This window comes from Schistocerca nitens, chromosome 11 (genome assembly GCF_023898315.1).
Source record: "Schistocerca nitens isolate TAMUIC-IGC-003100 chromosome 11, iqSchNite1.1, whole genome shotgun sequence".
Classification (NCBI taxonomy): domain Eukaryota; kingdom Metazoa; phylum Arthropoda; class Insecta; order Orthoptera; family Acrididae; genus Schistocerca; species Schistocerca nitens.
This window is the reverse complement of record NC_064624.1, coordinates 12,552,776-12,566,256: the sequence shown is the minus strand read 5'-3', so window position 1 is coordinate 12,566,256 and position 13,481 is coordinate 12,552,776. Positions and strand designations below refer to the sequence as shown.

The 13,481-nt window shown below is 38.1% G+C and overlaps 1 protein-coding gene across 4 annotated transcripts in view; it reads right to left on the bottom strand.

Moving 5' to 3' along the window:
- The window catches only part of LOC126213082 (zinc finger protein OZF-like), a 123,060-nt gene extending 112,380 nt beyond the window's left edge, over positions 1–10,680 (bottom strand). For 2 of the 4 annotated variants that reach the window (XM_049940670.1, XM_049940673.1), the window contains exon 1: positions 10,424–10,680. The gene's annotated coding sequence lies outside the window, so the exon portion shown is untranslated. The other 2 variants (XM_049940672.1, XM_049940671.1) reach the window with 2 other exon arrangements.
- Positions 10,681–13,481: the final 2,801 nt, after the last annotated feature.

Below are 13,481 nucleotides of genomic sequence, written 5' to 3'. Positions count from 1 at the left end.
TCACAATTAAACATGTCGTACATAATGATGTCTATTTTTTACAGTGAGAGTAATATTTGTTACAGGTATTCAAAATACATCTTTTACTAATAAATATCTGTGTTTACTCATTTCTCCAATACTAATTTACCTAACGGTGACTGATCAGGATAGAGTGCTAATTATTTGCACAAGTCGCCTAGCTGTTACCTTTTGTAGTGCACAAAGGGACACACTCTGTTAGCAATAAAATTCTCTGCTGAGGCTTTACAAGAGTAAACATGGCATCCAACACTACTGATGTGTCAGTGGAATAAGCCACACTGCAGTGCAGTCTTGAAGTCCACACAACTTCAGTGAGAGTTCACAGCTATACAAAGATTGCTGCACAAAGATATGTGACTTGTGATAATATCAATACAAAACACAAGCATAATTTAATACCCACAGACGCTCTGAACAAATAAATCATATAATAAGTTATATTCAAATGTTAAAGAAATTGTATGAATGTATAAGCCAAATAAGTTGTTCAAGAGAGTAATGGTATATTTGGCTTATACTTTTATATAGTTTTTAAAAGTTGAATATAATTTATTATAAGATTTATTTGTTCAGAGTCTCTTTGTGTATTACATTATGTTTGTGTTTTGTATTGATATAGTCAAAACATGTCACATATCTTTGTACAGCTGTGAACTCTCACTGAAGTTGTGTGTGGACTATCTGTTTGGTATTAACTGCAGATGACCTAAGAAGCCAAAAGCTGGTTCATAATAAAACTATTAAATAAATATTATTGTGGAACATTAATACTGTGTATTCCAGTTTTTCATATGTCTGTTCTTCCAAGAACTGACAGAATATTCTGTAAACATTAATAATTATTATTTCATTGGGTGCCACAAATGTACTGCAAGATGCTGACTGATTACCATAACTCTGTAGCCTTATCGGTAATAGTGGGGATGTAGATGCAGACGTCAACAGGAGAATTGGGGACGCTTCTGCCGTCTTCCACCAAGTGCAACATATGTGGCAAATAGACACTAAGTACAAGGTGCATTCAAGTTAGAACAGCACTTTTTTTTCGAGGGGCGGGGCGGGGGGGGCGGGGGGCTGGAAACAGAAAAATGCAGATTGTTTTAAAGTACATATACACTCATGTGCATGGCACCAGAATAGATGAGACACGAAAGCGATTTTCCAGTGGTCAAACCAGACTCCTAAACAAGCACACACAGCAGCAACAGAACTGTGGCGTCAATGTTGTTGAAAGTTTGTATGGCTACAAGGCGATTACATGGAGAAGTATCACAAGTTTCACAGTTTTCATGTGATTTGTTTGTGCGGAAAGAAAGAAAAAAATCAGATGTGTTATAACTTGTATGCCGACAAAGCTTGGGCTCTTCTCCATCACCCTGCTGATGACCTAAAACACATGTGAGACATGGAAAATGCCAGTACAGCCAGGACACAAGCTCAATATCTTTTACTGATGATGCTACAGGCAAATTTTAAATATTGGTCATTTTGACCAGGTTTTAAATGATGAAATGCTGAGGAGTGGTTACGTAGCCTGCTCAAAATAATTTGCTGGAAAAAGATAGAACCTTGTGAGGCGTATTCTATGCACAAAAGATGGAAGAATCTCCAAACTGCTTTGCAAACCGACGGATTGATACGAAAGTAGAGGAAGGCCTTGTAACACTTGGAAACAAACTTCTGCAAACTCTTCAATGCACAAGCATAAACTGGGGACAGCTGAAAACCTGGTAGCTGGAGAAAACTTGTTGCTGCATACACTATTTAGCACTGAAGGAGCTAAGTCGAAGTCTAAACTCCCAGCACATACTGAAATTACATCTGCTTTACATTTCTGAAAGTGTAACAAAGTACAAGAATAAAATTTTTCCTTAACCTATTCAGTTAGTCGGTACACACGTGTACTTCGAGCGTTCACTTTGTATAATAAATAAACGGTTTTTACCAACTCGAGACCTGTGTGACATGGTCGTGTAGGTTATGTACTTTCAGACAGTACTGCTAATTCTCACCACGCTCCACTTTCAGTGCCACTCCCAATGTTTTGAAGGATGGTAGAATGGCTGCCACAACATGTGCTCTGAAGGTATTTTGAAATAATGTGTAATTCTACACCTCTGATACACTTTATTTGTAGTAGTTAATGTGTGTAAAAAGTCGTATGTTTTTACTAGAATTATTTCTTATGTTGATTACAGCAGATGTCGAAATTCAAAGTACACATATGTGCTCATCAGGTTACATCCTCAAAACTTTTTCTATATTTCCTATACAGTGTAGACAGCATGGGTTGTTGTTGTTGTTCCCACTTTCAGTCACGAAAACTTCACAATTATGTAATGCTTTGGCTATGTGTAATGTTGGGAAAGAGGGCTGGTACGTCACCAGCAATTAATTTATGTTATTATTTTCTGTTATCAACAACAAAGAAATATTTTGAATGCTGGAAGAGAACGATTTCAGTCCATTAATGTGTTATGGAAGTGAGCCACAAAGTACTCAAAACTATATAAAATACCAGAAAAAGGTCAGTTATATTGTTTAACCATTTTACTAATTTAGCTGTTCTTAATTGTTGGATTTTGTTCAAAACATTTTATACAATGGAAGGAGCACCAAAATGCAACAGACTGTCCCTAAAAAAATTTTAGAATGAATCTGGCTAATAAGCTGATAAGTCTTCAGACATGAGAAGTTCTTCACAGTTCTCCAGAAAAATATATGTGATGAATGGGACAGCTCTGGGGATCTGATGATAGTACATCCAGGAGAAGATTTGTTGGCCGCAGCCAAGAAACCCAAGTCAATACGACCAGGTTAATCACCTTCCCCAATATGTATAGGTGAAGAACACCCCTAAATGTCGCTATGAAGTGTGCTGAACTGTGTGCGAGAAATGGTAATATATATTTGTGTGTACTTATAATTCCATGAACAGAATTCTTAATATCTGTTATAAAATTTTTCTTCCACTGGTTAAGACCTGAAGTGCACATGGGTATCTTAAATGTTTTAGAAAACATAAAAAAGATTAAGCAATCTAATTTAAAATGTAACTATGTGTAACAACAATAAAATATGATGAAAACATTTTCCTTTACTTATTTTATCAGCAGGACTGAAGAGTCATCATGTAGTCATATTTTTCAAAGAGAAAGTGAACCATAACTGTAAAACTGACACGCTTCACATTATAGCAAGACACCACCATTATGATACGTGGAACATACAAACAAACTAAACTTGCCACCAAGAAGATACGCACCACGTCTGGCATCCCTCTCAGACTCGGCTGCACTGACAAATTACAACTGAATCTGAGTGTCTGCATTCTTTTGTCCACAGTCTGTTTCATAGCTTTATATATGTATGACCACTGTTTAACAATCTCACATGTGGCGTGATTAAGGTACTGAACTTTCTATAGGCCTCACTTCTACAACATTAAAATGATATGACACAATTAATCATTTCCCCTATATTGTTACTCTGTTGAATGGCAGCCATCTCGTAATGGCTGAACTCCACAATGCATGGCACATCCCAACCTGCCATGACCCCAGAGCACAAATGGTTCACAGCACACAGCCAAAAACTAATAATATCCAGTTTCAGACAATCAGTAAAAACCTCATTCCTCATTACTGCAGCCATGACACCTAATATACTGAGACCACTTTTAATATCATGAAAAAAGACAAACTCCATATGGGGACTTTTTATGTTTATTCTGATCATCTTAGTTACAAATCCTGCCAACACACAGTGATTTGCAGGTATCAGATATGCATCTGAAGGTGAACTGTAACAGATGTTGAAACTGATACAGTAATCTGAGTAGCTACTTGTCTTCCTTTAATAAATGAACGGGAATATTGAGGAAACTCCATATGTCCATATTTTGACAAAATGGAGTTATCTATGATTTTGTACTTTAAATATATAGGCATGTCATGATCCAGAGAAAACCTATATGTTCTGTGTTGTTGCGCAGCCATTGTACCAGCTAAATCAAAGGGAAACCTCCACATGTACAAAAGATATGGGCTTTTTTCAAAGTTCTAAACAGAGAGAATAATCAATATGTACCTGTAAATGCATGACCTAAGGCGATTTCTACTATTCCTACCAAAAGAAGAAATCATCCAAAACTTCTATATGGACATATACAATTGGCCAACATGTGTCACAGAATGAACCATGTGTTGAGTACAATTCCAAAGAGAATGGAACATAAACATATTTTGGTTGGTTTTTGTCCACATTAGCAATAAATTATGAATTAACTAATGACTTATGCTTATTCTTTACAAAATATTGAGTAAGTCCACATGTTTAATACATAAATTTTAACTTAACATCAGGAAAACTTACCATGATTGTCTAGAGTGCACTGATGTTCTTCTCTATACATTAATTTTAAAGAAAACAGAAGGAAACCAGATTTTTAACATAATTCTAAGAACTGCAATGTTTTTTATCATCTCCTGGAAAGTTTGGTTTCGCAACATTCCCATTCAAATAAAATACAGGATGATTACAGTTGAAGTGCAGCATGGAAACAAAACAAAATTTAATGAAATTTTTCCGACTAGATGGTGCTGTAAGCATCATAATATAAATGGGTGCAACCACAGATGATAGATGAATCCCAATGTGACGGGCAAGGTCTGAGTAGTACATTAAACCAACCACACTGTGCAATATGCACGAGCGTACGAGTTTCGCTTTCAACACTTGTGGCACTTTAAGTTAGGTAAGCCCATCCACCACGGCAAAGTCGTACCACATCGGTTAAGAAAAATCAGATTTTATTCATTGTCCTGGAGCCAAAAAGCAACGACGACATCACTTTTTAATTCTCCTGAGGCAAAAGCTGCATAAAAATCAACAATAGCATCAGTTTTTAATCCTCTGGAGGCTAAAAAATGAGTAAAATGCAATGATGCCATCAGTTCTTAACTATCTCAAGGTCAAAAACTGCATAAAATGAAACAATTAATTTGGTTTCTAATCGTCCTCAGAACAAAAACAGCACAAGTAGTCAACAATGAAATCTGTTTTTAACTGTCGAGAGACTGGTGCAAGACATAGTCAATACGCTATCCACAGTTTTCTTGCACAAGTTGAAATCCAAAACCAGCAAGTTCCACAGCAAATAGGAGTGCCTCAAGGATCATGTGCAGAATATGTGGTGCAAAGTGTGCCTTCATTTCAGCACTGCACGCACGCGCGCAGTGCTGAAATGAAGGCACACTTTGCACCACATATTCTGCACATGATCCTTGAGGCACTCCTATTTGCGCACACACACACACACACACACACACACACACACACACACACACACACAAACACACACACACACAGAGAGAGAGAGAGAGAGAGAGAGAGAGAGAGAGAGAGAGAGAGAGAGTTGAAGGACTGGCACAACACTGGTGTGCAAAAGACTAAGTGTTTAACAGGATAACAGAACCTGCAGGGCCCATCTCCTCAGAAAAATATGGCCCCAAGATAAACAATATCATCTGGCACCATGCAGTTACTTTTGCAGAATGAACGGGTACAAGTTGATGTGCAACCGGATTTTCTGTTGATCATATTCTGCATATTGTGATGCCTTTGGAGATGGAAATGAGCTTTGCCTGTCCCCATTATGTTCCATGGCCATTCATTGTCTACTCTCATGCAAGCAAGAAATTCTAGAGGAAATGACAAACTGCCTATTGGCTTCTGTCTCGGGTTCTTCGGCCGACGTTCATCTAATGATTTTTCTGACGTTTCGCCAGCACGAGTGGCTGGCATTGTCAAAGCTTCACCCTCCATTGCCGGTGGTGAACTGGAGGCGAGCTCGCGGCCGCAGACTATATGTACCTGGCGCGCCAACGTCCGAGGGCTTCTCCGCGGTCATTTCCGGTGCGGTTCTCCTCTTGCTACGTGCGACGGTCGTTCGCTGCAGTACGGGAAGCCAGGATCCGTTTACCTTAAGGCTTTCCTCTTTCTTGTTGAAACTGTTCGCGTGTTTTTGGATTTCTACAGCTTCTCTGAACAAGCGCGTGTGATAGTGCTTCTCTACAGCCAGAACTTCCGTGTCGGCGAATTTTATTACGTGGTCGGTCTCATTCAGTGCGTGCTCTGCCACGGCCGATTTCTCCACCTGCCCCAACCTGCAATGTCGCTTATGCTCTTTGATCCTGGTGTTAATGGATCGTCCAGTCATTCCGACATAAACTTTTCCGCATGTGCAAGGTATACTGGACGATCCATTAACACCAGGATCAAAGAGCATAAGCGACATTGCAGGTTGGGGCAGGTGGAGAAATCGGCCGTGGCAGAGCACGCACTGAATGAGACCGACCACGTAATAAAATTCGCCGACACAGAAGTTCTGGCTGTAGAGAAGCACTATCACACGCGCTTGTTCAGAGAAGCTGGAGAAATCCAAAAACACGCGAACAGTTTCAACAAGAAAGAGGAAAGCCTTAAGGTAAACGGATCCTGGCTTCCCGTACTGCAGCGAACGACCGTCGCACGTAGCAAGAGGAGAACCGCACCGGAAATGACCGCGGAGAAGCCCTCGGACGTTGGCGCGCCAGGTACATATAGCCTGCGCCCGCGAGCTCGCCTCCAGTTCACCACCGGCAATGGAGGGTGAAGCTTTGACAATGCCAGCCACTCGTGCTGGCGAAACGTCAGAAAAATCATTAGATGAACGTCGGCCGAAGAACCCGAGACAGAAGCCAATAGGCAGTGTGTCAACAAGTGGCCACGAAAGCCTTAACAATCTAGAGGAAATGTTTGCCTTACTGGCAGGTCAACATGAAGCAATTCCTGAACACAGTTAATTTTCTGTGAATAGCAACATAGTATGTTTTGTAGAATTTTGTGCACCATGCTCACAGGCATTTCCAAAGTACAGGCAACTCCACATGCACCGCATATTAGTGCACCACCTCTCTACCCCTACTGCAAAGCTGAGGCCACATTTGTACTGACTTGCATGTCAAAAGAACCCCTCTATTTAAATTTCATAATCATTTTCTCTAGACTCTTGGCAGACATCAAATCAATGTAGTTTTTCACAGCCTTGAGTGTACGGAACTACTGCACAACCACATAGCTACTGGCACACCGTCACTGTTCTTGTACATGGGCTTTACAATAATGCAAGATCCCGCTCTAGACAGTCACGCTGAGCACCTCGGATGCAACAGCTATGTTCCCTTCATCTATCATTTCACATATTCTGCTGCTTAAAGCACCATCTAGTGTTAATCTTCCCCTCCCCAATAATGTTTCCCACTTCTTCAAAAGAAAATACGATGTCATTCAGAGAAATGGTTCTCTCTTTATAGTGTTTTGAAAGTCGAACTTACGATCTCCCTATACCTAAGCCTTTTTTTTTTTTTTTAGACGGAGATAAACAATCAGATAATTAATGAAACTGTATACAAAGTTCCTGGGTCATTGGGTATACAAACAGTTAAGCTCAAGAAGATCAGTGTGATCTATGTTTTAATGTATCCATACCTCATATATCGAATTGAAGTATGGCAAAAGTAAGAATTTGTAACACTGTAACCAACATATATTTGTAAAGCTGTTCCATTAATTTTAAAATAAAAACAGTACAATAGTTTAAATAAAGATGTACATATTTATAATATTACACGGGGCTCTGATTGTCAACTGGAAAGGCATAACACTGAAGATCCAGACAAGGTCACACTTCAAGCCATGCACCTCACGGTGGTTTGCTGAGTCTAGATGTAGATTTAGAAATGACAAACTTCCAAAGACCTTAAAAAGCTCATGTGGAATCTGCTTTAAAATGTCTCCGCACGAATTTCTTAGCAATCAGTGTTGTTATAATGTTACAGAATTCCATTCTTAGTAGTCAAAATGCTTAGAATACTTCCAATTCTAACAATAGTATTCATAAGTACCACTAATGTAGTGTTCTTTATTGTTTGTAATTGTTCCCAAAAATCCTGTATAGGCCTATGCAAAACAAGTAAAGCTAAGCTGAGAAAGCTTTGCACCGAGACACATTTTTCAAATAACGCTATTGTCGTATTTTTCACATTTCCATTCTATAATGTCCTATGGTATAACCTTCTGGGGAAAGCCGCAGGAACTAAGAAAGTTATCAAACTTCAGAAATAGTGAAATTACCCCTGATATACAGGGTTAATAAAAGATTAGTATTAATGTTTGTTGAAATAATCAGCAACTAGTTGCAGCAAAGAAATTTTACTTCCTGTACCTGTTTCAGCCACCTAGTGACATCTTCAGAAAGTTAAATTTGTCACAGCTTTGGCACAATTTCTGCACTTCTTTGGTTTCATTATACCAGTTTTTTACAGGTGCTATGAACAACAGCAACACGCAACATACATCTTAATTTTGACACTAGCACATAAGGCAATAATTAAAACCTTCTGAAGAAAGGTGTTAGATGCCTGAAACCGGTAAAGGAAATAAAATTTCCTTTTCAAAACTGGTTGCTGATTATTTCAGCAAGAAGTTACTAAAAATACATGCAGCACAGTATTTCACTGAGTCTTTCTGGGTATTTAGACTTTGAATTCTTTCATACACACTGTGATAATCACACAGTGACACAGGATGGATAAAAAATTTCCAACAAGGCTCTGGAACTCTCACAAAAGTACATAATGCAGTTACTGAGACAGGAATATAAATATCCAATACACTTCGTCTCAATGCAAAAGAGGAAATTGATAATGTACAGGTATTGAGAAGGAAGCTATAAACATTCTTCACAGACCAAACTTTTTGCAAAAATAAATGACACTGCATCTATTTTTAGTGCACCCCACAACATACCAGAGACAGCTTTTAACTCGAACTTTTGACGATTTTGCAATTCACTTTTGAAGTTCACCGTGGCAAAAGAAGTATGATGAATGTTCCTGTACATTACAAAATATTAAAAAATACAAGTAAACATAAATTTGCGTACTCCTTTGTCGACGGTACCTGTTTTCACTTTTGGTTTACGTACGTCAACCATCAACTACAAGAACTGAAAACCACATCACAGAAGTTTGTATACTGCATCCGCGCCACTGGCCTACCTCTTAGTGTTCTCCACCTTTATCTGCTCCCTTCGGTATTTCACGACAACAGATCAATCTTCTCTGTGCAGGTGTCAAAAACAGCAGTAATTTTATGTGGTTTTGGTTTTGCACATCCAGACCTTGAGCTCGTACATTCCATATGCGCTCCTCACCCCGATAGATACAACATAATACTTGCGGACGAAATCACAACTTTGAATATACACTTCACACAGCGCAGCGTTCAAATGCTGTACCTGGCCAGAAATATTGTTTCCACGTAGAGCGACAATCCCACGGATGGCTATACCTGCGTTTCGAAATACGTTTGCAGCAGCAGAATGAAGGAAATCGCGTAGCAGTAAAAAAACAGGTAGAATACCACTAGGCTCGGATAGTAAAACAGATGAAAGTGTAAAAATGTCTTTAATATTTGGCAAGTAAACTTACGACATGATGAAAAGACACACTTTCCTTTATTTGTGCAATCAAGGTAAATGTGTGTGCAGTTACTCATTATCTTGCAAACTTTAAGCTTTCACATAATTTTATGTCAGTAAATGCAGGTTGTTAATATTATATGGAGGCAAATGAATTTCGAAAATTGACCATACATCTAAATCTGACCTAAAAAAAAAATTATGTCATATCAGTTAGCAGTCTTCGACATGTCCTAGTACGCTCCTTGTAAACCGTCTGATCATACGTTACATTCATCGACGAATTCCAGTACGCTCATTGTACATCTGATCTAAAGGACCATATAAAAAAATCCATATGTAGACACTTTCTCGTGGCAGCAAGCATAAATAAACGAAAACTTAAACAGCAACAGGGCGGACACACACACACACACACACACACACACACACACACACACACACACACACACACATCGCGGATCTTTTTGTGGTCGTGTTCGAACCTCCTGTCGCCTCTTCAAAACAGGTAACAACAAGCGAGACACAACCCAAAACATTATTTTAGTAACGATTATTCGAAATTGTTCGTTGACGTTGCAAGAGCAGCAAAGTTGGTAGTACACGCCCGACCTAGCAAACAATGCTAAATATCGCCCTCGCCCTTATAAACTACATTTTTGTTTATTTTCTGACAGCCATAACCAATGGGGACAGCATTAACTTAGGTAACAACTTAATGAAGCTACATAGAGGAAATTTTAACCGGAGAATATACGCATTTCTATAATTACTGGACAGTTTCTGTTACGACATCGAAAATTTAGTTTCAATCCGGTGAAAGAAACACTGCAATGAAGTCGACATTTAAACCAACTTATTAGCTAAAGCACGTACCTAAAGAAGGTAACAGCTGATTTTCCGCTTCTTTTTATGGATCTGTACGCAACACAGGTAACCATATTTACACAATTTATGCCTTTATTTCGATGAATTATTCTCATGCCACTCACGATATTTTCGACATTTTAATACGGCGGAGCGGAGTACTTTAGTCGCTGGCTTCTCGCTTATGGCGTCAGAAATTCCTTATCTTGGACTATAGATACGTCGTCCACAGATTCTAACCGACGCCACCTATACGGGGCGTTGAACTAAACTCACTTGTGGGTGGCTAGACAGTAGACACTAGCCAGTGACTTTGTCAGTGTCACGCTGCCGGTGCTGCCTTGCATCTGCCGCACAATGCAAACTAAAGAACCCAGTAACTAAAAATACCGTAAAACGCTAAGCTGCCACACAGAATATTATCGCGTGAGTCTTGGCGATCCAATTGCAGCGTCAAGCAGTCAAAACTCAACGTTCAAAGCCGCGACGACATTTCTTATTACACATTGTCCACCAGTTGCATGGATTCAAATCATTTATTTATATGATATCGTTTTCAAGGCTCGTACGCGTGATTTCATTACAAGGAGTGGTTAATACAATAAGGAGCTTAAGTATTTGCCTGAAATCGTGCCAATGATGTTGCTAATCGACTACATGTGGAGAAAATGTTTCACGGAACTATGGCACTCGAGAAAAAAATAACAAAAGTGCTGTGAAAATGAAGTGGAATCCATCTCAGAACTACAGTAGTGTTTAGTGAAATAGTGTAACTCACACACGTGAAAATTTACTCGTCGTTTTATTGTCAGACAGCAGCAAACCTTAATAGCCTATAGTGATTAAGATGTAGATTTTCTAACGGATTCTGATAGGAAAAGTGATCTGGAAACCCTATTTGGGCCCTACAGTTTCATTTCAGTAACACGGTTGGATAAAGACAGTAGGGCCCTAATTGATAATGTTTTCTTTGGTGAAGATCAAAGCAAGAAAATGACTTATTTGCCAAGTAACTAATGCGCTCTCTGATCATGATGCACAGTTAGTTAGGATAAACAACTCAGTGCTTTACAGTGTGAATACTCCTTAGGGGAAATCAATTAGAATAGTTGACTCCAGAACGAATGTTTTTAAGAATAGTTTACAAGTAATGACCTGGGATGAAATTTATGATGAACCAAATGCTTTCATAAAATTTAGTATGTTACATGACAAATTTATGTCATTATTTGAAAAGGACATTAGTCATGGATTACGAGAGGGATTAAAGTATCTTAGAGGGATTAAAGTATCTTGAGAAGGAAAAGGTAAATGTATTTCCTGGCAAGAACAAGTAGATATTCTGCAGTAATTTCACACTACAAAAACTCAAAACTACAAAAAAGCTGATCTGGTTTTGTTAGTGTTCCCAATAGAGCACAAAAGATTTGTTTCCATATGATGAGCCTGGTCTTATCTGAAATACGTAATGTATCACTAACTCAAGGCATTTTTTCCATAGAGCCACAGTCGTATAAAACTTTATGAAAGGTATAACCATCATTTGCCTGTACCACAGGTTTTGGTCCATTATCAAGTGTTACAACTGCAACACATTAAAGTACAATAAAAGTACAAGTAGCAGAAAAATAGCAGAGCAAACAGGTAAATCAATGTACGGGCTGCATGATTTGTTCTCCTACTTACGTATTATAAATCATCAGAACTACTTGAGTAGAACCCAAGTCATCATCAAAACATGTATCTTTGGTTATATAAACCAATTTTGTCGAAGTAAATGCGAGGACATTTGTGTATTATGCTAATTCACTGGCAGTTAGCATATTACACAAATGTTCTTGCATTTCTTTATACAAAATTGGTTTATATAACCAAAGATACATGATTTAATGATGACTTGGGTTCTACTCAAGCAGTTCTGATGATAATACATAAGTAGGAGAACAAATCATGCAGCCCATACATTGATTTAACTGTTTGCCCTGATATTTTTCTGATACTTTGTCTGATACTTATACTTTCATTGTGCTTTAATCTGTTGCAGTTGTAACACTTGATAATGGCCTAAGGCCGAAATTTAGATTGTGAAATAAAACCTATTGTACAGTCAAATGGCGGTTATATCTTTCGGAAAGACTGAAATGTCATTGTCAAACATATATTTAAAAAAGTGGTTATAGATATGTAAATAACTAGCCTACAGACGTGATTCACTGCTGACATCATTTTCCAAAATTTTTGAGATGGTGATGAATTCTAGAATAGTATCACACCTTAGCAACCATAATATCCTCAGTAAATCACAGTTTGGGTTTCAGAAGAGTTTCTGTGCTGAGAATGCTATCTACTTGTTCTCTCACCAAATTTTACAAGCATTAAATAATAAAATAGTGCCAGTTGGTATTTTCTGTGATCTACCTAAGGAATCTGACTGTATGAATCACAGTATTGTCCTAGATAAATTGAAGTTTTAGGAGACTGATGGTATAGCCAACCAATGAAAAATGTCATATCTAACCAAAAGAATGCAGAAAATTGTACTTCAGAATTTAGCCAATATAGTCCTGGGACATAATTCTGAGTGGAGAGGAATCACGTGTGAGGTCCCCAGAGCTCAATCTTACGTCTGCTATTGTTCGTCACATATGTAAACAATATTCCATCTAATACACAACAAGTAGAATTAGTTCTTTTTGCTGAAGACACTAATAATGTAATCAATCCTACCATACATATAGCACCAGAAGAAACAGTAAAAAATGGTTTCTCTGAATGGGAACACCCTCAATTTTAAAAAGACACAACATATTAAGTATAGCACATCTAGTAGTAGTTCACCATTGATAAGTGTAACAAATGGTGAGAGAATAATAAATAGGGTGGAAACTTCGGGTTTCTTAGATGTCAGTCAATATTAATGATAGTTTAAAGTGGAAAAACCTTATTTTGGTACTCCTAAAATAACTTAGTTCAACTACATTTGCACTTAGAATCATTGCAAATCTTGGGGAGAGACAAATAAGTATGTTGATATATTTTACGTATTTTCATTCAATAATGTCATATG